General features: G+C 36.7%; 1 pseudogene; it reads right to left on the bottom strand.

Moving 5' to 3' along the window:
- Positions 1-247: 247 nt before the first annotated feature.
- On the bottom strand, positions 248-12841 carry LOC117240513 (annotated as a pseudogene).
- Positions 12842-27060: the final 14219 nt, after the last annotated feature.

The following is a 27060-nucleotide window of genomic DNA, read 5'->3' on the forward strand; positions in this document are numbered from 1 at the left end:
CTGAAGCCCATCATTTTGAGGACTATTGCCAACGCCCTTTGATATATGCGGAAATACGAAGCGATCTTATGATCAAAGCAGTAGAAGGGGAAATAAAATATCTATACAACGGATACATGATAGGGCTTGGAAACTATTCTAGCAATGTAGCAAATAATCTACAAGCATTTGCATGTTATAAATATTCCAAAATATACATTTTCTTCCTTTCAAAAAGCACAATGCTATACGAATGAAAAATATTCGTCTGATTAAGTCAAAATTATCGACTTAGGTTATTTAGATTGATCAGTAATATAGAAGGGTGAATATATAAAAACGAAATGTACGAACTATTGGAAACGGCAGAAGCCCAGATGCTGAAGATACCAGAAATGACGAGGGAACCACACGCCAGCCATCTTCTGCCCCATCGATCAAGAACGAGCGTGAGGAACGTGTCAGCAGGCAGCTCGGTTGCTGCAGCAATCGTGAACGTAACAAACACGTCCAGGCCTAAATTATCGACGTTTCGTACGTGACCATCGAACACCAAAGAAATCGCCATCCTATATTTCGTAAAACAATTTCATATGATAAAGAAAAGCACGCTATCATATTTCATGTGAGAAGCAAATTCCTTGCTTCAGAAATAAAGTATTTTTAGACAAAAGATATAAAACTGTTCGTGAGATTTTTACAAGATACAATTCCGATTTTACGTCAATCTATTTGATATCTGTTTAATAGCGATACGAACCAAATAACAATAAATAGAATCGTGATATTCCGTAGTCGTGGCGTTCTAAATAGATCCAACACGGAGTACGTTTTGTCTGCTTCCTCCTCTTTGCAGATTCTGGCACAGGTTTCCTGTTATTAGCAAATTTTTAACTAGTTAATGTCGTTTGTCTGTTTTTCTTACAAATTTATGTGAATCTGTTATGTGTACAAAGATTACGATAAAATCCGGAAGAAAGTTTATGTTATATTTGTATGAGACGATCCTTTCGAAATAGTTTACTTGGACGTTTGCAAATTTTTTCATTTTACTTTATAAAACATCAAACCTCTGAAAGTCGATTATCTCCTTATATCGTACATTAATGTTAATATTGCCATGATCTATTCATAGACTGAGCAGTTTCCAAATGTTTAATCTATTTGTATAAAAATTTTCAAAGATAAAAACAATATACAAATTCAATAAATAACATTACAGAAATAGACAATAACAGACAATAACAGAAATTGACAGCAATTTATCGCTGGCAATTTAGGTGATGAATAAGATATAAAATTACTAGGTTGTAAACAAATTTTCATTACGTAAAAGACCCAATTAGACTTCTATTCAAAGAAAATGATTATATGATATGCTTAAAGGCATATAAATTGGTATTTATAGAACGCACATAAAGCAGGAAAGATCATAAAAGTAGAAAATACGGAAAAGATTGCGGTAATCGGTTTATTTACGCGGAATCGTCTATAGATGTCATCGGGCACCTTGGTGCCGTTGATTCGCTCGAATTTACCAAGGATTTTAATGGCCCTGTCTATCTGACCTTGGCTGACCAGCCATCGAGCGCTTTCCGGTATCAACCATGGCTACCTACTGCTAGAACAAGAGGAACTGAGGTGACAATACAGGTCATCCTCCAGTCGGCCAAATAATAGGCGATCCAGGGTAGAATGCAAGTTGCAAATGTGAAGAATATTGCGATCGACATATTCGCCACGAATGTCATCCGCTTTGGTCCAACGTATTCTAATACTGGAATAAAAAACATAATATTTAGAAGAATCATCTGTGAAAGAAATATTCTGTGAATAAAGAATGGAACAATATATTAGGTTGTCGCAGAAATTTCTTTCGTCTCGTAAGGAGATAATAGACGCATACTATTTTTTGTTTTATATTATTTTATTGAATTATATTCATTGGGACAAAATAGATCATACGTAATTCAATAAAATAATATAAAACGAAAGAAACTTTTGGGGCAACTTAACGCAATATGAAGAAGAAAAATTTGAGTTACAAATATATAAAAAGTAGATATACAATATATAGATTAATTTAACAAACGTGTTTAGTTCTACGATTAAATCGTGTTTAGATCTAATAACAAGGACTTTAATAATTTCCCGATGATTGTTCAAGCCTATTTAAATTTCCGTAAGTGTTTCGATACTTATCGACAAGAATACGTTTCTATTTACGAATTATACAGGGTGGTTTCTAACTGGTGGTACACGCGGCAAGGGGATGATTCTACGTGAAAAAAGAAGTCGAAAATATAGAATAAAAATTTTTCGTTTGAGGCTTTGTTTTCGAGAAAATCGACTTTGAATTTTCGCTCGGTACGCGTGCACTTTATCACGTCTCGTTATAACGGATCTCACTGTAGATCGTTGTCTCAATTGACGTTATTTTTTTTTAAAATTTTTAAATTTTTAAATTTTTAAATTTTTAAATTTTTAAATTTTTAAATTTTTAAATTTTTAAATTTTTAAATTTTTAAATTTTTAAATTTTTAAATTTTTAAATTTTTATTCTATATTTTCGACTTCCTTTTTCGCGTAGAATCACCCCCTTTCCGCTTGTACCACCAATTACCAATCACCCTGTATTTCTTAAAGATACAAAAGGTAGAATCACGCATAACTAGCAATATCATAAATTAATTGTGAATAAACGGATCGTTAGAGTCAAAGGATCATTTACATAATTCAAACACGAGCGTGTGTTACCTTGTTAAGCTATTTATGGTAGATATTGAAAGATCGATAAGCCTGAGATACATATTTATGTCGAAATGAACATTCTCTACGGAAAGTCGAGTCTAATTCGATGAAAACAATTGACTTCCTGAACGAACATATCGATATATATTCACAGTGCAATGACAAGTAAATATTACTCTATTTTCGTACAAGAAAACAGATTAAAACGATGAGAAGTTATCTTGAACAATTGAACTGACCTTCGCGATGAATGAATCTCGCAATTTCACGAATACGTAGACGAAATTAATGTCTGGTGCGTATACGTCCAATAAATTATAAACGCAAGGTTGTAACTCTTTAATCGTATAACAGGACAAGATGCGATAAACACGTGGAAATATATCATAGTGAACAACGTCTATTTGTAGTTGCCGTAAAATAGAGAGTAATTGCTCTTAATGAAGCAACCGTGTTAGCCACTTAATAGTGGCTTGCTTCTAATCCGGAATCACCTTCAATTAGTTGTAACTAGTGGCTTCCTGATAATTACCGCTCAGTGGTTGTTTCTTATTTTTTTTTTTTTTTGCTTTATTATAATTGCGATGCTCGAACCATGTTTACCATGGAACTCGCTTCCTTATTTAAAATCACTTTGTACCATTGATTTTTACTTTTCATGCTTCATAATGAACCAATTTATAATTCATAATAAACCAAAATGACGAACGTTCGTTTAAATCACGAGTTTCAGATATTTCTATTCTCTAAAATTACCCGAATTAATTTTTATTAAATAAAATAGCTATAGGATAATTCCACAAATCAGATATTTTGAGCAAATATCTCGGAATTTCCTGTTTAATTCGCCGTAAATTTTCCCAATACGCTCTGGACCTCCTACATATATATAACGTGTCTATACATAACTGTTAATTCATCATTTTCTCGTAATCCTAACAAACAATGTTTAAAAACTTTAACTACATTTTGGATTATTATCTCGCACGAATAAATTTTAAGCTATTAATCGCTTTCCTGAAAATCTGGGTTGGTTATCAGCTTCGGTACGAGACCATCGAGTAACTCCGGTACGCATGAACGGAAATAATCTCCCAGTTATATCCAAATGTTTAATAATTTTCTACATAGAAATTTAATGAAAAATAAGAATAGAAGAACCTCGCATTACAAAAATCAACTTCCATGAAATCTAAATATTATTTATGCTGTCTGTAATTTTCAACATCTTCTTTTGCAAATCATCATCACCATCATCATCATCACCATTGCGACAGCCATTCTAAAATATATATATCATTAATTTAATAGAAAATAAGAGTAGAAGAACCTCACGTTATAAAAATCAATATTCATAAAACCAACAAAATATCGTTTTTTAAATATATGTATCATTCAGTTTGTATTGCCTTTACAACGCGTAGATAGGGCGAGGAGATCTCTTCTGAAGACGAGATATTATTCTCATAGAAAGGATACAGAAAGGAGAAGAAGACGTAAAGAAGCTTCTCTGAGACCACTCGTTTCATCACTTCGCCTTTCAAGGTTTACTGCCTTTAACATTACATTATTCGCGCAGAAAAAGTATTCGCTTTTCTCCCAGCTGTTTCCGTCACCCTGTAATTTCATATCGTGTTACCGTTCGATCAAAAGCGACAACTCATTTATTGTAAACGAAGATTCCGTGCGGCACAGTTAGCAAAGATAAATTACAGACGATCGTATTAATAATAATAATCTGACCGATATCTCGCAATGCGACCAATCGATAAACGCGAGCACCGTCCAACGCAAGGACGTTGTTAACGTTTCGAAACTGATTAACGTTCGTTCTCTTCTTTCTTTTCTTTCGTTTCTTCCTTCTCGCCTGTTGGCTCGTAAAAGTATCTTAGCATTTATAGACATTTTTTATTTATTTATATTTATTATATATGATGGTATCATAATTAGTACAACAAAGTATTATTACGTTTCTGTTATATATTCATGAATATATTGGAATTTCATTAGGATCGTAATAAAGTCATATAATAATTATATCGAATATGACGTCAGAATTATAAATACGGTTATTATAATGCAGAGTTTCAATTAAGTAAATTTAAAAATCTATATACAAGATACAAAATTATTTAGCGTAATTATATATTTCACAGTAATTACAAAAATATTTAATTACAAAAATAGTCAAACATTTATTATATTAATAAATCCCGATATTTGATAACCATTTATTACATGTTTAAGATAACTATTTATGCTGTATATTTGTACTAAATAAATGTTTGCATTAAATATCTCGTAACTTCTATGTGCATCTTCAGAAATGCTTCAAACTTTACCAATATAATCATCACAATGCTAATGAAATTTCAGAATGTTTTATATAACACATATTCTACATACATATAAATTTTCTGTGGAAAATGTGTAAATGCTTTTATAAACTACTAGGTTTATACGCTTTGCAGTCTCATATTTTCCTCCCACTGTTAGCATTATCTGCAGTTTGTATGTGAGTTGTATGAAGTTGATCGAATTCTACGCTTTCAACGAGCTGGTCGAGTGAGGTTCTGCTTGAATAAGTTATAAATCCTGGCAGGAAGAAAGGCACGTGTTATTGATATCAACTGGTTAGCTGGAATGTTGAATAGGAATTTAAAGAACCAACTCAAACTTTATCGATAATAAAATATGGAAAATATGACTACAAATAATGACGTGAAAAATAATGGAAATATTCTATAGGATATTTGAATGTTTATTAGAGAATTTTAATAATAATATGGAACATAAAGAGGAAAGAAATTCGATGATACTAAATAATGATGATACTGAAAATTTCAGTGATTTTTATTAATATAAAATTAACATTAATATAAATAAAAACAAAATCTATTATAAATGATATAGACGAACGTTTTAACTAAATATCGTTAGAAAGAAAAGTGACACAAGTATACATACGAAACAATACAAAAAATCCGCATCTATCTAGAGAAATTTGTTATGAATTTCAAAGTCTGTATAAATACGTATACTAATACATAAAGCTTCTAAAGCTCTAAAGTTTTAATGTTTAAAAAAAAGTACAAAAATATTTCTATTAAAATATATATGATATTTTCCACGGTATTTTCTACGTAGTCTCTACAATTAAGGATTTCCTCGTTCCCATCGATTTTCCTCTAGTTGTGAGACCCTCGGATAATCACGTCCCTTTCATTTTATCTTCGCTACGCTCGATTATAAATACGGAACTGAATATAGAATTATTTGCAAATCAATGAATCCGATGATGTAATTTGTTACGCGCTCGAAACGAATTAGTATCACTTATCTTAGTTTCAATCAATACCTCACTTTCTCAAGTCATTGATTAAAATACGATTTACACTCGTACAGATCGAGCCTTCTTTCTCAATATTTCCGTCGAATATTCGTGATCAATCGTTTAATCGACCTTGATAATTAGAATAGAAATAAGAAAATTCGAACGCCAAATCATTAACGAACCAGCCACTTGCTCACGAATCTCGTCAACTTGGCCTTGTTTTGTCGAACAAATTGTAAATTTTTCCAACCTCGGCTTGAGTCATCGATTCAGGGTTAATGCACGTCACCTGAGTTTCTTTTGTAGTATCGTGGACGAAAGGCCTAAGAAATATCGGGCGAACTATAAACAATGTCGCGAGAGCCGAGGCGTCGTCGGGCCCATCAATGTGTCATCGGTCTTTTCAAGTGCATAGTTTCGTGGAAAAGACCTACGCGACCCTGGCCACGAGCGCCTGCAGAACACGTGTGCGGTGGGCCTAGGAAAAAGACAACAGAATGCGGCAACGGCCAGAGCGTTAGTCGAAAAGCAGAGTGCGAGTCGAGAAGCAGAGTGCGAGTTGAGCGGAGACGGAGGTTGCGAGTGGCGTTGCCGAGAGAGTGTGGATTGCGCTGTTTTCTGTACGTTTGGCGTGAATAGTTCAGGTTGAACAACAATCGTCTTTTTCTGTCTGATTAACATCTCTATTGTCCACTCTTTGTAAACACATTATATCACGATATTACATATTTTTGGGGGCTCGTCCGGGATTGGACAAGACAGAAAACGAAACGGTTTAACAGAGCTATTCGAGCTAGTTGTGAATTTACCGGTACGCGGTGCGGTAAAAGACGATATCGTTGACGGTTTAAGTTCGTGTAGTGTGAAAAATGGCAAACGTCAGGGACGAGCGATTGTCGGGTGAAGAGGGTTCGACGCTGGAGGAGCTGAGGAGTAAGCTCGCGCGAATGAACCTCCCTATATCGGGTGCGAGGTCAGTGCTGATTGCAAGGCTGAATCGGGCGTGTAGGGCTGGACAATCGTATCGTAAGGGATCGACGGGCGGTGAAGAGCTAACCGGTCAACGAGATTTAGGAAACGTACAGAGAGCTGAGCGTGATTGTAACGAAGATGAAGATGTTGAGAAAATGAATACGAAGGAGTTGAAGGAGCGCCTCGCTAGTTTGGGTTTAAAAACGACGGGAAGAAAAGTAGAATTACGCGCACGGCTACAAGCGGCCATGGATGGTAACGACATATCGTCGGAAGAAGAAAGCGACGACGAAAGTGAGGATGAAGATGACAAGAAAAACGCAAGAGGATACAAGAGAGATACGCGAAGGGTGTATCAGGACCGTGACGAATGTTGTCGAAGGGCATGTGTTGGTTCGACACTGAGTTTTAGAGACGTCGAAGATGCATTAGAGTCGTTTAGTGGCAACAGAGGTGAAAATGTCGAATGATGGTTCGAGTCGTTCGAGGAAGTCGCTGATACGTGCATGTGGTCGGATGGGCAGAAGGCAGTCTACGCAAGGAAGCTGCTGAAGGGATCAGCGAAAATATTTGCGAGCTTCGAGTGTCATGCCAGGACTTGGCATGAGTTGAAGAGGGGGCTAGTGAAAGAATTTTCGAGGAAAGTCAACAGTAGGCAAGTTCATCAGAAACTTGAAGAAACGAAAAAGGAGAGTGATGAAGCATGTTTGGCTTACATGTACCGTATGCTCGAAATAGCCAGCCATGTGGACATAGAGGAGGAAGCAAAGGTGGAATACATAGTGGATGGAATAATAGACGACGAGAACAATAAGGCTGTATTGTACGGCGCTACGTCAATCAAAGAGTTGAGGAAGAGGTTAGTGATGTACGAAGAGCAGAAGAGTCGCAGAGCAAAGTCGATTGTGAAGCCGGCTAAAACCCAGAAGAACGGGAAGCCCAGTCAATCTGTAGATGCAATGAAGAAAAGAAGATGCTTCATTTGCAGTAGTGAGGATCATCTAAGTGTTAAGTGTCCGGAGAGGGGAGAAGGTGTTAGGTGTTCCGAGTGCAGCGGATTTGGACATATTGCAGCGAGGTGTACGGCACAACCGAAAGAGACTTGCGTAGTGTCAAGATCCGAAAAAGGGAAGTATGTGAAAGAAGTGGCGATAGATGACTGTAGGTTTGTGGCATTAGTGGATACGGGTAGTGATCTCACGTTCATTCGATCAGACGAGTATGCGAGGTTAGGGTCACCACCGCTAGGTAAATGCAAGTTTAAGTTCGACGGTTTTGGTTCCGCTGGCAATGAGACCTGGGGTGAATTCACTAAGGTAATGACGGTTGATGGGTGTAAACTGCCAATCACTTTGCACGTTGTTTCAAACAAAATATTGACGAAGCACGGCCTGTTGTTAGGCACTGATTTTCTGGATCAGGTAGAGTTACGGGTTAAACGGGGCGAAGTGACTTTCTTGCGGCTTGACGAACAGACTAACAAAGACGTGTCGGATGTGTTTAGAATTAACGTAGTAGAACAGACTGACGAAACAGACCTAACACACGTACAGGAACTGCATTATCGTGAAGCGATTCGGGATATTATTAAAGGGTATAGGCCGGAGAAGAAGAGAGACGTCGGGATAACCGCGAAAATAGTTCTGAAAAGCGACAAACCGGTAGCGCGAAGACCGCGAAGACTGGCGCCGAGGGGGAACGGGCAGCATGTCGACCAGGTTCAGAAATACCTGAATTCCACCGTAAACAGAAGCACAGGGAAGACTCCTTTCCAGCTACTGGTCGGGGTCGAAATGCAAGTCAGGGAAGAGGCGAAGATTAGAAAGCTGATCGACGAAGAGTGGGCCGCGAGGTTTGAAGAACAACGTCGCGAGCTACGTGAGGACGCGAAGAAGAAGATCGCCGCAACTCAAGAAGAGAATCGTCGAAGTTACAAGAAAAGAAGAAAGCGTGCGAAGCAGTACCGAAGGAAGGACCCGCACACACCTCGATTTTATGAAACCTTGGGTCCTAAACGCCGAAAGTGACGCATCTGATGACAGCGAGATAGAAGGCAACATCTGAGGGCAGATGTTATTGCAGGATGGCCGAGTGTAGTATCGTGGACGAAAGGCCTAAGAAATATCGGGCGAACTATGAACAATGTCGCGAGAGCCGAGGCGTCGTCGGGCCCATCAATGTGTCATCGGTCTTTTCAAGTGCATAGTTTCGTGGAAAAGACCTACGCGACCCTGGCCACGAGCGCCTGCAGAACACGTGTGCGGTGGGCCTAGGAAAAAGACAACAGAATGCGGCAACGGCCAGAGCGTTAGTCGAAAAGCAGAGTGCGAGTCGAGAAGCAGAGTGCGAGTTGAGCGGAGACGGAGGTTGCGAGTGGCGTTGCCGAGAGAGTGTGGATTGCGCTGTTTTCTGTACGTTTGGCGTGAATAGTTCAGGTTGAACAACAATCGTCTTTTTCTGTCTGATTAACATCTCTATTGTCCACTCTTTGTAAACACATTATATCACGATATTACACTTTGGTCTCGATTTTCACAATTGGAATGCTGTCTGCAGGACAAACTTGCTATTCGATCAAGAAAACTCGTTTCAATGACTCGTCTGATGAATTTTCAATCAGCGTTCTTACGTTTCAACAGAGTCTCTTCAAAAGTTTCAATCAGGGTCTTAACGCTGTACTTTCAGGGTATAAAATATCTTTCAAGGCAGAGACTAGTCTAGATTTTCTCTTCAGTATATTGATATTAGAACAATAACTGGAAAATATATTTCTACAGTATTATAATTGAAATTTTTTCATGTAGAGTTATAATAAAATTTTGTATTATAAATTGCCTGTATTATGGATATCAGACAATGAATTATCGATCTTATATTAAACAATTGATCAGAATTTTCAATGGAATATTTAAAATGTTACTTGACTGTTTTATATTATTATGTGATATTTTTACGAATTTTGAATAAGTTTGCTAGAAGAAGATGTTCATTTTAATTAAAACCATATACACGTATGTATATATATACATAGATTTATAGTTGTGGAAGCGTTCGTTGTAGAACCATTCATTCGTTACCTTCGCTTTCCGTTGGGAAGTGAAAATTTATGAAAACCCTGGTATGCTATAGTTGTCCAGAAATGAAAAGCAATTTTGAACAACTAATCCTTTGTAATCAGAATATTGTCTCGTTAAAAGAGAAAACAAAATTATAATTGATCGCGAGTATAGAGGGAAAATATTAGTATAGAAAATGATTGCGAACTAACTACCTTTAAATATTATAAATATTCAATGGTATATATAAATCCAAATATCTTAAAGTTTCATATTTTTATCTTGCATGAAATTCTTATAAAACAGGAAAATTAATTTTTCTCTGTCTCTCTCCCTCTCTTTGATATAAACGCCGCAGTTAAAAAATAAATATGTATGACCTCATGTATATTCATATGTATTTAAGCATCTTCGTAACTTTGAATGGTTTTCTATTTCATTTAAATTGTTGCATGGCAACGTGAGTTCTGTTGCGAAATTCATATACTTGTAGAAACGTCAGTCGTGAATCAAGCATAACAACAGTTTTACAGTATGTTGTAGAGATTACTTTGTTATTTAAATTTAGAGATCTTCCCGCTTACAGTAATTACAAAAACTAACTGTACACTATCGTATTTAAAACAGCATTTATATATACCAATTAATTAAGACTAAGTCTTAAGATAAGACTGATTAAAATATTAGCTTTCGTATCATTTGTAATACTTTCATACATGCTTATAAATAATTAATGCTATCAAAATAAAACGTAAAACCTGATTTAAAAAAAAAGGAAATAAGGATACATACGTACAAGTACTTTTTGTAGCCACTGTGTGGCTTTCAAACTCAATTCCAGGGCAAGAAAGAAATTATTGAAAAACGGTTACCTAATATGTACATCATAGTGAAGCAATTATCAAAGGCGAATTGTAATATCGTAGAATAAATTTGAATTAGAGATCGGTTGAAAATAGAAAAAACCGTGTACGTCGTCCTTCTGTGGTTCGTTTACATTTAAGAGCGCCTATGTGACTAAAGTAACCTAGTTCTTACAGAGATATGAGAAAAACAAGAAACAACGTTAGAGCAGAAGGACGGTTTCGTGTTTCAAGGGCGGACGACCGAGAAGTCAGAGTATGCGAGTCGAAAAGCGAGTGTGTTGCGAAAGTCAGAGCTAATTGAGTCGTTGAAGAGTAGAGTCGTTAGAGGTTTCGAGTTGTCGAAGAGTAGAGTCGTTAGAGGTTTCGAGTCGTCGAAGAGTAGAGTCGTGAGAATTGATAGAGTTGTTAGAGAGAGAGAGTGTGTGTGTTAGATTCGTTGTGACGAGAGTGATCAAATAACTGTAAAGTTATTTGATATAGATACGAGTATTGCATTTAGTTCCGTTAAATAAATATCGTTCTCTGTCCAATTTATATCTGTATATTCAGTTTAATATTAATAAATTGTAAGTAATCGAAAAAAAATTTCTATCCTTATTTTTCGATATTACAGAATCCAACGAAAAAACGACACAAAGTGAACTGCCAGAAGCTACCCGTGAACGCAGTAGCCACCCCAGCGAGAAATCCCATTAAATTAGCTCCGAGCAAAGCTGGTATTCTTCCATATTGATCAGCAACCCATCCAAAAATTAATCCTCCGAAGATAGCGCCGATGAAGAAGATACTTTGAGCTATGGTTGGCAATGCATCATACTGACAAACCCATCCCAGCTGCAACAGAAAACTACAGTCGAATGATTTACTTCTGATCACGATCAGCATCACAGAAATCTTATAGCAATTTCAACGCCTCGATTAAACGAATTTTCGATCAAAGTTTCGAAATTCCTAATGAAGCGCGCCTCTGTCCTTTTTTCTTTCCCTTTGAGGAAAAAAGAAGGAGAAGCTTAAGACCCTGCGCGTTCTCGCGTCCTTCTTCTGGATGCTTCCTACCCCTCGATGAATAATTCTCCTCCTGACGAGCGACGCAAAGTTCATGGAAATCCACTGGAGCAAAAAGTCTTGCAATTTATGTCGAACAAATCTGCGTGTTCGCGCTGTTGCTCGTTATAACGTTTTATTAAAGTTTCTTTTCAATCCGATATTTTCATTTTCAGTTTTATCGCAACCTAGTTTTATCAGCTTTCATAATTCGAAATTTTTTATCCTTTTTTTTCTTTAAGTATTTTTATAAATATTTATTCGATTGTATTTTATTTGGCAATGTAACGCTTGAATTTAGAATGTACTCTGTAATTTCACTACATGCACTAATTATTACTGCAATATGTACTAGTAATTCTGTTACGTACTATAATTTTCCTCTGTGGAAATCGACATTGTTAATTTTCCCACTTCTGAACTATCGATCTTTCCACAAACGTTTATTCGACCCTTTTCATCGTTCTTCTTTCTTTCCAAAAATTGTACACTACGCTTATTTTTTATCGAAATAGATCATGCAAATAATCGAATACGACATACACAGTATAAAGGGATTGATTGATAGGAACAGATAAAATATTCAAAAAGCAGGAAATTACAAGTCGAACATTTTCTGTCACCTCGGATGCCACAGACGCATAAGGGACGGTGGTATAATTAAATTCCCATCCTTGTTGGCAATCTTTCGTTGGTCACGATGGGTCCGGTACGTGGCTTCCATTTAGCAAAATTTCCGTGTAATTTACATCGTACATGCTGCATCTCGAGTAACCTTCGCGGTTGACTGGTATCGCCAGCGACAGCCTGAAACGAAGGAGAAGATAACGTAGATTGGTTCACGGTCTTCGATGCCGATGGACGTTCCGACAAGCGAGTAATTAACGTTCTATTTGAAACTCGACAAAAAACATTGGGAATCTCGAGTATTTGTTGAGCTAATAATATTGATTGTTAGTCGACTCTGATAAAACGTATTTGATTGGAATTTCATTTAAAGCGAAGAAAGTTATTTTCAATTGTAGCTGGATGTACGTTAATTGCTGTTTTCCTGTCTTTACAAATTACTCATTCCTTTGTTTCATCAGCTTTTTCGATTATTATTGTCTCGTATTATTATTGTCGAGTATTGTCTCGTGGTTATTATCTCAACGCTTTTATCGTGTCAATTTATTGCGTTGTGTTCATACGGGTTTGTAGAATATATAATAAACAATGCAATGAGAAATGAAAATGAGAAAATTTTGAAGAATTATTAAATTAGGTAAATTGAAGGGAAAGAAGTTCTGTGAAGGAACTGGATTGGATCTAAACAGATAATAAAGAAAGATGATCCAAGATTTGCGACCTCCGACGTATGTCGAAAACACTTACTCATTAATAACGAATGTCATTAAGATAATTCAGTGACGGTAATTGCGTCTGTTATTCTGATGAATGTTACATAACGAGATAGGAAGTCGATGTCATGATGACTGGCGCTGTCTGAATCAAATCAACCCTATTCACAACCAGATAATACCGTCAAACGATGTTTACATTATTATAATATGAAATCCAATTTGAAGGCTTCGTGAATTTCTATTATCCTTCAATGAAATTATGAAATAATAGCGCAATTTAATGATAAAGATTATTATTATTTCATTAGGCTTGCTGTATAATTTGCTAGATTGTCTTCAACCAGATAAATATATCAATAATTTTGGCAATGGCTATCATCACATACTTTATCGAAAGAGAGAACATTGGTTCTCTTTGATTTTCGATCGTTGAATCGTCGAAAGAAAACTTCGCGGCTCAGAGAAAGTTCTCCTACAAACACGTACATAGCATAAAAATCGGTAATACGCGGAAGTTCTACAGGAAAAAAATCAAAAAGACTTGCTGAGCAAGGCAAGAACTTTTCAATAGAAGGTGAGCATAATAATAAATAACACTTGCACGGATGCTTGCGGAGGAGTCGTTGACACAATGTAACAGTAACGGTACTAGTCGTAATTAACATACTATCGTTAACATTATCGTGATATCGAAATTTCTTCCCACAAGATCACCGATTAATTGCATCGATTTGCGAAATTCTTAGTGTTCGATGATTATCATAGTCGAGGAAAGGTATTTACAAGATATTAACATCCGCATCTAATCACATCTCGTAGCATCGCGACTTATCACGCGTATCGCCTAACCTTTACATGAATATTGAACGAACGAACACTTCGAACGCATTATGCAAGTGTACGTTACGTTTTTCATTCGCCGGTAAAAGCTTTCAAAAACGAGTTAATGAGCGAATGATACGTGGCATGCGCGAAAGAAACGAATGCTTGCCCATAGAATAGCTGAAAATGATTCGAAAAGTATACTAGCAAAATAACAATAGATTCAGATGATAACTGACCAGTCGACCAGGATTAGTCACAGCCTTTTAACAATTCTATCGATTTTTTGCTACTATTATACTTATTTACTCCAAAGCTAAGATCCTACCTAGGCTAAACTAAACGTTAACTATGACTCACAGTTGGAAAATGCACTTATCTTATACGTAATCATTTATCAATTACTGAGTTCGTTAAGTTCTATTTTTGTTTGCTGAAAGGAAAAAATCTTCCATTAATTAATCATCGCTATATCGTTGTTTGCTATTGTCTTTCGTCTGATCGACAATCATTTACCCATTCCATCGTTGTAGAACTCTTCATTTCTGGTTCCTATAATCTGGTATTTAATATCATCGAATTTATTTGGAAGCACGTGCACGTGCCAAAAAATTAGGTCACGGAAGTTTTATGCATTTCTGTGAAATCTGAAAGGGCAAAATTGCAAAGTACACGCGTGACACGTGGAAATATATAAAACATCGGAAAGTAGCACGCTTTGTAACGTTTAATCGAGGTATAACAATTTTTTATCCAGCTTCTAGTTTTTTCTTTCGCTTCCTTTATATTCTGAAAAATATACGTAAAAATCCGCAGGCTACGTATTATGACGTAAACGGAATGGAACGAATCAATAATAGAATAAATTAAATAATATTAATATTAAAATATTAAATAATATGTCGGAGATGAAAGGAAAGCCGAAGCCTTTCCTTGGAAATCTTGGGAACATCCTCTAGTACCTTAGCCTAGATTTTATTATAGTTGTAATTGCTTACGATTTGTAATAAGCGAGATTGGGTTCGAGGTGACAATAGGTCGCTGAACGTAGCCACGGTCACGGGATGGATGTTTTATCTAACGGAGGTCTGGAGTGGTTGTATGTGTTTTCCGAGAAATGTGGTTGTGGCGGCATGCGGCCTCGAGAGCGGGCCGAGCCACGTGTGATGTTGCCTCGAAGGTGCCGATGCAATGGGACATACATTGTATTAGTAATCAAAACTCCAGGCAGAAACTGCCTAGCAACGGCGTTTGGAACTTTCTCTATGCTTCCAACGAGTGTGCCTAGCAACGGCGTTTGGAACCTTCTCGATGCTTCCAAACGGGTATAGAAAACAAAATGCAATCGTACAGGGAGAAAAATCTCCACGAGGCTGGCATTCTTGCGATTGCCTTGGAGAGTGATACATCGAGCATTTTCGACGATCGCATTTGCGTCTAAGTTAGTTTCGCTTAGTAAGGAGTTATCCCGGTGACCGTGGATTCGTTTGAACTCAAACATTGCTAATAGTATTATTTAATTTAATTATTCGTAGATCGTATTATTCATTAGGCTTAGTGTTTGTTAGACTTATTATTAGTCGTACTTATTATTTGTTAAGCTTAGTGATAGACCTGTATATACGTGTAAATAAAATCTCGGCTTTGTGAAACGATGGCTAGTCCACATGAAGAGTCGTCGCGCGCCCAAAATTCGAATCGTGATCCGACAAATATTAATATTAAAATATTAAATAATATTAATATTAAAATATTAAATAATATTAATATTAAAATATTAAATAATATTAATATTAAAATATTAAATAATATTAATATTAAAATATTAAATAATATTAATATTAATATAAAAATTATAATAATAATAATCGATAATAAAAGAAATTAAGGACAATGGAACACATATTCGATTTATACTAAATATCCGCGGCTGTCCTGATATTTATTGCCAGTCGCGTACATACGTTCAAGTTATAATTTCTAATACCATTAGAAAGTTAGGAGAATTTTAATCGAGAACGAGCTCTATACCCTTTGAACGTAATTTGTTCGTCACTTCTCTGCACGCGGTAAACACTAACGAGCAGCTCTTAAACAAAAGTATTTGTACGTTATGGTCAACAACGGGGTGACTAGTTATTAGCGCGTTCTCCTGTTTCATTGAAATTTTAATTGCATCAACGTAGTACGTTCTATGGTCGACGTCTTAACACAATTGTACGGATCGAATGTCTTTACGTAAAACTGTCCCGTGCACATTGACGATTCGCGGCCAATCAACGATATCAGGCCGAATGTTACGTGCTCAACGCTATTTTTTCGCGTTCACGCTCTCATTGTTTGCGCGAAGGTTCAACGCGTTCGCGCGGCGTACGCGATAATACGCGCCCCGGGAATTTTATCCAAAGAGCATTGTGCGAGCGCAACACGTTGCGACACCACATCCTTTGCTTCTCTCGAAACGTCTTAATAACGAATTATGGTGAAATCGAACCATGCGCGTATAGCAAAAAGCAATCGTTTCTAGCCGTTCACTTTGAACACCGCGAAGGTTAATTTGGCAACTACATATATATCCATGTATTGTGTTTCTAACGATTGCCAAATGCTATTTTCATGCATATAGTGAAGCCATCCTTTTGTTACGAAGGATTAGCATCAGAGAAATTTTCGGCTTATTACGCATATTGGAAATGTAACGTAAGATTCATCTTTTTCTTCAGCAAATATGCAGAGATACGCACAGGTGCGTTTGAGTATTAGAGCACCTACTGGTTACATTTATTGGAACGCTCTAGCGGATTTTACGCTGTAAAACATACGACGTGAATGAAAGTTCGGATTTATAATAAAATAAGCAGAAGATACAATCGGAAAAAGGATCTCAGCAAGACGATAGTATTAGGACAGCGTTAGGAAACGATAGGCCAAGAAAAGCCGGTCGAAAGATGATTCGTAGAGCACATTAATGAATCGCCAATGAGGAAATGTCCGGGAGTGAGGGCTAGGAGATCATTTGGATCGGTGGAGATAGAAGTTAGAGGGCGGGAATTGAGGACTGCTTCTATTTCTATGATAAGAGTATTACGGTGTTAAGCTCATATGTTTCTGTTTCTCCACTCGCGCTGCGCCATAATATCCTTTGATATTTCCGATCCTCTGGTCGTACGAGGAATTGCCGATACATTTTCTCGATGTCGCCAGTGAGTACGTACTGATGAGCGCGGAATCTAATTAATATACAAAATAAATTGTGAATTGATTCGAGAATATAGGATTTCCCCATTTTCATGATTATCGTGATTTTTGTATAAATATATTTTTTAAGATACTAATAATTAGGTACTTATAAATTAGTATTATCAATTATTTTGCATTTATAATTCCGCCTCTAGTATAAGTGTTAATTGAAAACTAACTTTATGTTTGAAAAAGTACTAGCAAAGTCGTTGAGTAACAAGCCACTGATGCTAACACAAATAGCATTGTCGTAATTAAATATTTCTGAATATTCATTTTTCATTTTGAACCTGTAGAAACAATTTATTATATATACTATTAGCTAAGTAATTGCATATTTAATTAAGTCGAAATATAAAACTTAGTTATTTTAATAATTTAAAAAATAAAAAACTGACAAACATTTCAATTTAATTTATGGTTGGAACAAAAGACAGTTATTTTTCATTAATTGAAATATTGCAATGCAGAGTACTTTCGAAAATACGCCGAGAGTATTCCTGATGGTGAAACGAGCGTTGCTTCATCGAACGCAGCTAAAGAAAACAACATCTATGTAGTTGGTGGTACGATGCCTGAAATAGAGGGCGATAAATTGTACAATACCTGTACTATTTGGGGTCCCGATGGAACTTTGATAGCAAAACACCGAAAGGTAAGTAATATATTCCTTTATGGCTTTGAATTTGAAAATATTGGGGTGAAGAAAGTGACTCTATCTAGGAATAATTTAGGAATATACATATGTACATACGTATACTATAACCAATTCTATAATTTACGGTTTATAAAATACGTTATGATACGGGAAACGCCCATTTTTGTTGTAATGTGTAATATAAATTTTTCACATACTTAAAATATTATTATACTTATTTTTTCTCCTTTTTAAACATTATTAAATGATAAGATTTTTTAATAAAAGAAAGTGATAAAAACGCTGTCAGTTATTAAATAAAAAATAATTAAAGTTTAGGAGTTGGTAACTTTGATATTAAATTACAAAAGTTTCAGCAATAGAATTAGCGACTACATTTTTATGTTATTAGGTACATCTATTCGACATCGACATTCCTAATAAGATTACTTTTCGAGAGAGTGATTCACTCAGTCCTGGTAACTCCCTAACGACGTTCGATGTGAAGGGCTGCAAAATAGGTATTGGCATTTGCTATGATATTAGATTCGAGGAAATGGCACGCATTTATCGGAACAAAGGTACAGTAACTTAATCGATCAATACTTAACTAGCAAAAAATTAAATATCTTTCTTAAATATATTCTATATAAAATTAATATAATCTGTAACTCTGTATAAAAGAAGCTTAATTTAAAAAACCAGTATATTTGCTGAAAATGAAACAAATAAAAGAATTAAAAGCACAATAAGAGGACTGTCCTCGCATATTCAGAAATGATGGAATGTGAACCGTGCAACTACGAAGTTAATTGGTATTCGGTGGCTTCATATTTCCTGCTTCTCTGGGTTAGGTTGCCAAATGCTGATATATCCAGCGGCATTCAATATGACCACTGGACCACTGCACTGGTCATTACTTCAGCGTTTCAGAGCGAATGATAATCAATTATACGTTGCCTGCATATCACCGGCTCGTGTTCCTTAAGCAAGTTACGTCGCATGGGGACATACACAGTTGACCAATCCCTGGGGAAAGATTCTTTACGATTTGGAAACTCAAGAGAATATGGCAGTCACCGATATCGGTAATTTACAGCTTAAAATTAAAAGCGAGAGATCCATGATGTAATTAATTTTTAGTCTCGTTAATTTATCGATTTAGCCATCTTCCTCTGTATTTGTTGAATTTATTAGTAAGCATTACTTATTACTTCGTATGTTTCTTTTTTCTAACAGATCTAAAAGTTGTTGAGGAAGTAAGGGCTCAGATACCTACATTTTCTCAGAGACGTACAGATTTGTACGACACTGTCTGTAAGAAGGAGTAACTCTACACTAAAACAGAAAATGTTTTTTTATAATATTTCTACTACGATATCCTTTTTTGCGAATTATTACTAATTTCTTATCATTTGTACTAAATGAATGACTCAATTAAGAAAACCAAAACGTTATAAATAATAATCTGTATATCTTGTGTATCCACATGTAATTGGATATTATAATAATATAGGAATGCTATAATAATATAGGATAATAATATAGGAGAATAATAATATAGAAAAAAATACATGCTTTTAAACACCTTTAATATCGATCACATAAATTGTTATAATTCATAATGATTACGCATACATAAAAGACCCCTTGATAGTAAAATTTACGATCAAAAGGCAATTACGTATCGTTTAACAACATTTAATTTATAACACCTTTTAAACATTTAGACAGATTAACACATAACACTTCTTATATATAAACATCAATTCGAAGTTATCAGCTTGGAGAAATTGGTCGATTAATACCTGTAGATTGTCTGTCTCGATGAAAGACTTCAAGAGAGCAAAAACATGATAATGCCGCTAATATAATATTCCTTCTTTCTTGTATCTGTCTGCCTCTCAGGTCGTTTTACTAATTACAATAAGTAATTTCGCCTTCTTTGCGCTCTCTTTTAACGCATTCGAGACCGAAAGAAATTCATATTAGTCAGTAGGCAAGGGTATAATATACATATTTTATATATAACTTATGTAGTAATGTATATATCATGTTAATTTCATATTTTTTTCAATATAGAATTATTATATATATATTTAACTGTACATAATACATTATAGAATAACATAGTATATAATTTTATATTTTTAAAATATGAGGCATACTATTTAAGATTGTCATCGATTTAAAATCAAAGTATGAAAAGGATACCCTGGAGAGAGTAAAACACAGAATCATTCCAACTAAACATTCAGATCGTACCGACACCTAGGTATCGTCTTACAATTAAATCTCGGTCTCGAATGGATTAAAATGAAATACATCCTTGCAGCTTCAACATCTTCAATATCGAGGAGATTCAAACTTTACAAATAAATGTAAATTGCGATGTAAAACAAAGCGATGTAAAAAGGGAAAAAGGAGGAAAGAAGGAACAGGGAAGCAAAGAGAAGAAACGAATTTTTCATTTTCTCGAAACTGGATCAAGTTTCAGGAAGACCATCCAAGTAATTGATGTCCTCTGTAATTATTTGTTAATCATGCGCGGAATCAGAACGATTCGACCTCGTTCCAAAGCAAATCGTTACTAGAGTAGAGACGGGAATTAATAATTCGTGTCAATTGTTCGATCGTGTTCACAAATTCAAATGCGGTTGAGTGGCGGAAACCATTTATGACACGTCCCATACAGCGTAGATCGCATACACGTCTTAGGATGTATTTTTGGTACTTATATATACTCTATATATATTCTTACTCTATATATACTTATATGTACTCTATATATATTCTCTATCTTAGATATACCATAAAATATTTCGTGAAATCGCGTATTCGTGTCTAATGTCAGGGATTCTCTTTCCACAAGTCTGCGTTTTCTATATTATCTCTCTTCCTTATCAGTAGGCATTCTCACAATTTGTGATTAATACTGCTCGCACAGGAATATTAGGTTTTTGACGTTGTAAAATTTCGCGTGAAATAATAATGCCTATATATTGACTAATTTATCAATTAATTAAATCCGTGTATATCAAGTTTTCTATAATTTAGTACTTTCGTGTAACTACAGAAATTTGATGCAATATAAAACTTGATTAAAACAGCGATTCATTAGGAAACGAGAATAATGATGCAAATATTTTTTGTAGCCATTATATAGGATTTCGATGGCATAATTAATCAGTATCAACTTACCAGTCTGTAATGGAAGGATGAAAAGAAATGCTGGCGGTAGACAGACCGCAATCATCATCATTCTCATGTAAAGTTTCAAACTGCAATACATGTTCCTAGTCGTAAGACGTAAGTCGTAAGAGTCGTAAGTAGCGACGAAAAGCGAAAAGAAATGCACAAGCCAGAAGTATCTGCAACAGAAATCAGAATACACTCGTTTTCGCATGGTTGGATCATTTTCGCGTGGGACTAACCTGATTGAACCTAACGCGGGATAATTGTGTTAGGGAAGTGATACATTTACACTGTACATGAGAGGGTGTGTGTAAGGGCCAGAGGGCGTCAAGGTCTTAGTGGAGACAAAAGACTGTTGCCAGATGTTAGAAGAATCTGGGATAGTCGGTTGGCGACAAGCGTGCGTGCAAGACGTTCTTCAGAGTGTAATATAGATGTATAACTGTTGTGTGGGAAATATAGTCAATTATTTGTATTCCCAAATCCTCGAATTTCCTTAACATGGTAGCAGAGCGTGGTTACTAGTTTTGTAAGATATTTAGTGCGTGGTTATGATCTTGCGAGTGAGTTTTCAGTAAAGAAAAAAAAAACTTTCAGAGGAACAAAATATACTTCGAGCACGTAGGAACGCTTGAGTAAGAAGAGAAAAAAAAAGAAGAATCAATTAAAATGGAGAGATCAGAAATCATGATACCTATATTCGATGGTGAGGATTACGGAATGTGGAAGCAAAGAATCACGATGTTTCTCAAATATAAGGAATGCGAGGTTGTTACAACTAGAATGAAGAACGAAAGAGACGATGAAGACTGGGACAAAAAGGATTTGAAGGCGATAAATATAATTTATAGTGCAATATCCAACAGACAATTGGAGTATGTTAGGGAAGGAAAAACGGCGTATGATATAATAAAAAGGTTCGATGAAATGTACTTGAAAGAGTCGACGGCACTGCAGATCGTATGCAGAAGGAGATTGGAAAACATAAGACTGGAGAACTACAGTGATTCAGCATCATTCTTTAACGATTTCGAAAAATTAATAAATGAATTAAAAAGTGCGGACAAGTAAGTGAGAGGGAAAAGCTGAATTACATGCTGAATACGTTACCCGAAGAATACAGCTACATAGCGGACATAATAGACGCATTGAAAGAAGAGAATCAAACGGTAGCGTATGTGAAAAATAAAATGGAAATAACAGAGAAGAAAAATAAATCCAATCGAGGAGAAAGGCAAACCAACGCCTTTTCTGCAAAAAAGGAAGGATGCTTCAGATGTGGAAGATTAGGACACTTTGCGAGAGAGCGTCAAAATGGCGTCCAAGCGGGAAGCAGTAACGGCTATTGGCATGGGCCAACACGTGGTCGAAACAGAGGAAGAGGGAACAAAGGCAATACGAGCAGAGGACGTGGAAACTTTCATCGTCAATGAAGAACCGGCACGGGCGAGCATGGAAACTCAAGAGCAGGCATATGGACAGCAACGGCGCACGCAGCAAACAGCAGTGAGACGAATGAAATAAGTAAGAACGAAATAGTGTGGTTATTAGATAGCGGTTGTACCGATCACATAATTAATAATATAAATTATTTCGATAAATCTATCGACCTAAAAGAACCGGTAAATATATATTTAGGCGATGATAGATCGATAATAGCGACAAAAGTTGGGAATGGTATAAGTTATTTTGAAGCATTCGGAAAACAAAATAAAATAAATATGAGGAAAGTATTTTACGCGAAAGAAATGTCCGCAAATTTGATTAGTTTATGTAAACTAACAGACAATAAGAATACGGTTATTTCCAAAGGAAATATTGCGAAAGTAATAGATGAGGATAATATACTTACAGCTGTAGCGTTCAAAGAGAATGGGACATATAGAGTAAAAAGTATATTGAAAGGGAAGAAGCACTTAGTAAACAGCGCCGAACGTAGTGGTATGAGTAAAAAGGAAAGATGGCATAGGATGCTAGGACACGTAAATTTTAAATATTTAGAGATTTTGGGTAAAGAGCAGCTAGTGACTGGCATACCGAATGAATTTGAAAAGGAACTTTTGAAATGTAGGATGTGTATAGAAAGCAAAATGCATAACTTACCTTTCAAAAATAATCGAACTAAGGCTAAGGAAATAATGGAAATTATTCATACGGACGTATGTGGTCCCTTTAAGACTACCGGATTCAATGGAGAAAAATATTTCATTTCATTTATCGATGATTATAGTAAAATAGCTAGGATCTATTGCATAAAATCAAAAGATGAGGTCTTTGATTCTTTCGTACAGTTCGTAAATGAAGCCGAAAATTTAACGGGCAAGAGGTTAAAAATATTAAGATGCGATAATGGTAAAGAATATCTAAATAATCGAATTTATAAATTTACTAGGGATAAAGATATAAGAATAAATAATTGCCCAACATACGTACATGAATTAAACGGGACAGCGGAAAGGTATAATAGAACAGTGATGGACATGGCGCGTTGCTTGTTAGCGGAAGCGAAAGTACATAAAAGGTACTGGCCGGAAATAGTTTGTACAGCGGAATAACACCAGCTCAGATAAATGACCCTCTAACTTACCTTTGTCCTCATCGATGTCAGTGATTTTAAAGCTAGTTATAAAGTGCACTTCTCAGCCAGCGTCCACGGCAGTCAATATTATTTAACGGGTCTTAACGTGATGTAAAAAGGGAAAAAGGAGGAAAGAGGGAACAGGGAAGCAAAGAGAAGAAACGAATTTTTCATTTTCTCGAAACTGGATCAAGTTTCAGGCTGCTCGCCAAAGAGTCTGTAGCTAACGAGACAAGATTAGACAAACCACGCTTTAAAATCCCCACAGAACTATAATAATCCTCGAAATCAATACGATTCGTCGATCCATCGCCTGATTAAAAAATGAGATAGGATGAAGCTCACTAGTCGGCCTTTGAACTTTCAATAGTGATTCTCTGTAAATGCTTGAAATTGACGCTTGGATTCTTTCCAGATTAACTAACTTTGCCCCTCCCTCCCTTTATCTATTTTCTTAGATCGACTTAGACTGCCACAACATATTATCTTTCTTCTTTTCTTTTCTTTTCTTTTCTTTTGATCTTTTAAAGCCCTAAATCGCTGGCTATTTTGTATACTATATATTTTGTACACTCAATTACTCTGTAAGTCATAAGTACATATGTTTTACAACGTTATTTGTCATATTTCAGTTAAACCCCAGAGAAGCCAGAAATATATTTGCAGCGTGTTTTAACGCGTCCCTGGCAAAGATCTCAAAAACGAGTTGCGACACAATTTAAAGCGACAAATAGCACCGCGTGTCTCGCTGTGGTAACACACGGTTCGCCAGCTTTTTAAAAGCGCCCTCCGTTTGCTTTTTCCTCTCTTCCCTGTCTCTTCGTTTTTTCTTAACGAGCAAAACCATTTTCGCGAGGACGAGAGTACGGAAATGACGTACTGGCAATTTTGTTTTGTGATAATACAAGCAGCTCGGTTTCAGTGAATTAAACTTGGCCCCAAGCTTCTACTTATCCCTACCTTCCTTTCCTTTATTTTCCCTTCTATATCGGTTTTGCGGTTTTCCACACTTCCATCACAATAAACCATGTTTTTTCTCGATTTTACATGTTAGCCAATGATTCACGGCAAAAGCGTCGACTGTAAAAATATTTGTAGTTGCAATAGCAACAAGTATGTTTTCTCAAATAGAAAATATTGGGAGCGTACTAGTGACGAGGGCCTCAGGCTTGATAACGTATCCGTGACCAACGGGAGGACAGGTTCCCTTGCTCTAACTCACACGTGCACCACTCCCTGCTCGTAAGGCACTCGACTTCCTTCACCGATCAGCTCTTTAGCAAGACTGCTCGTCATCCCAACGACGCCACCGAAACAAGACTCCGGTCGAGTGTCTCAGTACACACGATCCTCCGATCGACGTACGATTGCTATCGGTTTGGATACTCGCGATTGTTTCGTTATGGCTATATTAGGCTCTAGGTTGCAAGGTTAGGAAGTTCCAGAGGGGCCCGGCGTCCTTTCGTCTCCGACTCGGCCATCCTGACACTTACACGTCCTCGTGTGTGGCCTGCTGGCTTAGTCTACCCGTCGGGGCTTCCACCACGCAGGCATCGACCCGGCGCTCGTCCCCGGGGCAATGTTTTTCTTCTCGCCGCGATGGACAGCGAGACGCGATGTGTCCCGGCATGTGGCAGTGAAAGCACAACGCTTTTGGTGGTGCAGCCGGTCGGCTTTCCTCCGGGCGTCGGGGGTCCTTCTTCGGTTCCCACTTCGCCCTCTTGCGGCATTCGAATGTCGGATGTCCGTAAATACCGCAGTGGCCACACTTGGTCCAGGGGGCGGGTGACCAGCCTCGTTTTTTTTCCGGAGCTCGCTAATGACCTCCACGGCGGGGGCGTTGGCCACTCCGTGTATAGGAAGGGCTTCATTTCTCTTTGGAATTGTTTCACCGACGTGATGTCACTCGTGAGCGCTAGTCGTTTAAAACGTTCATCGCGCGAGCCCAGCAGATGGAGGGCGGTGGCGACGAGTACCTCTTCCCTGGTTGAATTTCGTCACTTCGACCCCAGGAGGGTGATGATACGATTTCCGTACGCCCCTGGTGTTTCGCCGTCCCGCGGTAGTTCCTCGGCTACCTTGATTAGCGACGCGGCTGCTACTTCTTGGCCACCGAAGTGCGCGGCGAATTGTTCCTTAAAATCTGGCCAGGTGAGCTCGTCGCCGTTCATTATCTGCGTAAGCCAATACGCTGCCGGACCCCCTAGGGCACGGTTTAGGGCAGAATACAGTGCGCTGTTTTTCAGGGGGTGGTCCCTCATGAGCAGGCCGAGCTCGAGTCACATTCCGAGTCCGAGCTCGAGGCGCCCTCCCGGGCAGGGCTCGTGATTCCATGTTGGAGTTCTCCATCGTCCGGTCGCGGGTGGGGTACCTTTATTGTCGATAGTGACACTAGTGACGAGGGCCTCAGGCTTGATACACGATTGATACAGGATACACGAAATAATATAATTCTGACTAGGACAACATAAACGCAAGAAGTGTTGATATTGAAAAAAATATTTCATTTTGTATATAAATATTTTCATATTTAAAAAAGTTTCCGGAAGCAGGAAGATTTACAAATAAATAATATCATAAACCGAATGTTTCGTGATCCTTTTCTAATTAGAGTGTGTGACAGCATGTGAGAACGTTTCTTAAAAATATGACTTATTGCAATTACTTAATCGCAATTATAAACGATTAAGACCTTCTCACAACGAGGCAATCTATCCAAAGTATAAAACTCGCTATACTTGATGAGAAAACAAATCTCTACTTAGGTTTCATTTCGTTTCATCGCGTTCATAAAAAGTGAATTTGTATGAACACATCGTGCAATTTAGTAATTAGGACCGTTGATCTCGCTGCAACATAGATGGATAGAAAAAGCCATTTAAAATGATACAACGTCGGGAAGACAATTATGAAAATTATAAATGGAACACAAGATAAAATTGTTTAAGATTAATTCTTCTTTTTTTTTTAATCGCGAGTGTTTGCAAACGAAGTTTCAATCTGTTTACAATGATAGCAATGAGAGGAGGATGTCTATGAAAGTTATAAATGCGATATTGAATAACATTGCTGCGAGTGGGTTTGTTTTTCGTTACAAATGTTTTTTAAACGAATCTGCAATCTGTTGGAAACTACGGAACAGTAACGGGACGACTGATAGGGAAATAAAAAAGATCGCGTTTTATTTGAACAGACAAATCTTTGAAATCTATTCGAAAGTCTATTTGAAATGGTACGAGCTCG

The sequence above is a fragment of the Bombus vosnesenskii genome, unplaced genomic scaffold, assembly GCF_011952255.1.
Source record: "Bombus vosnesenskii isolate JDL3184/JDL3185 unplaced genomic scaffold, Bvos_JDL3184-5_v1.1 scf7180000014729, whole genome shotgun sequence".
NCBI lineage: Eukaryota > Metazoa > Arthropoda > Insecta > Hymenoptera > Apidae > Bombus > Bombus vosnesenskii.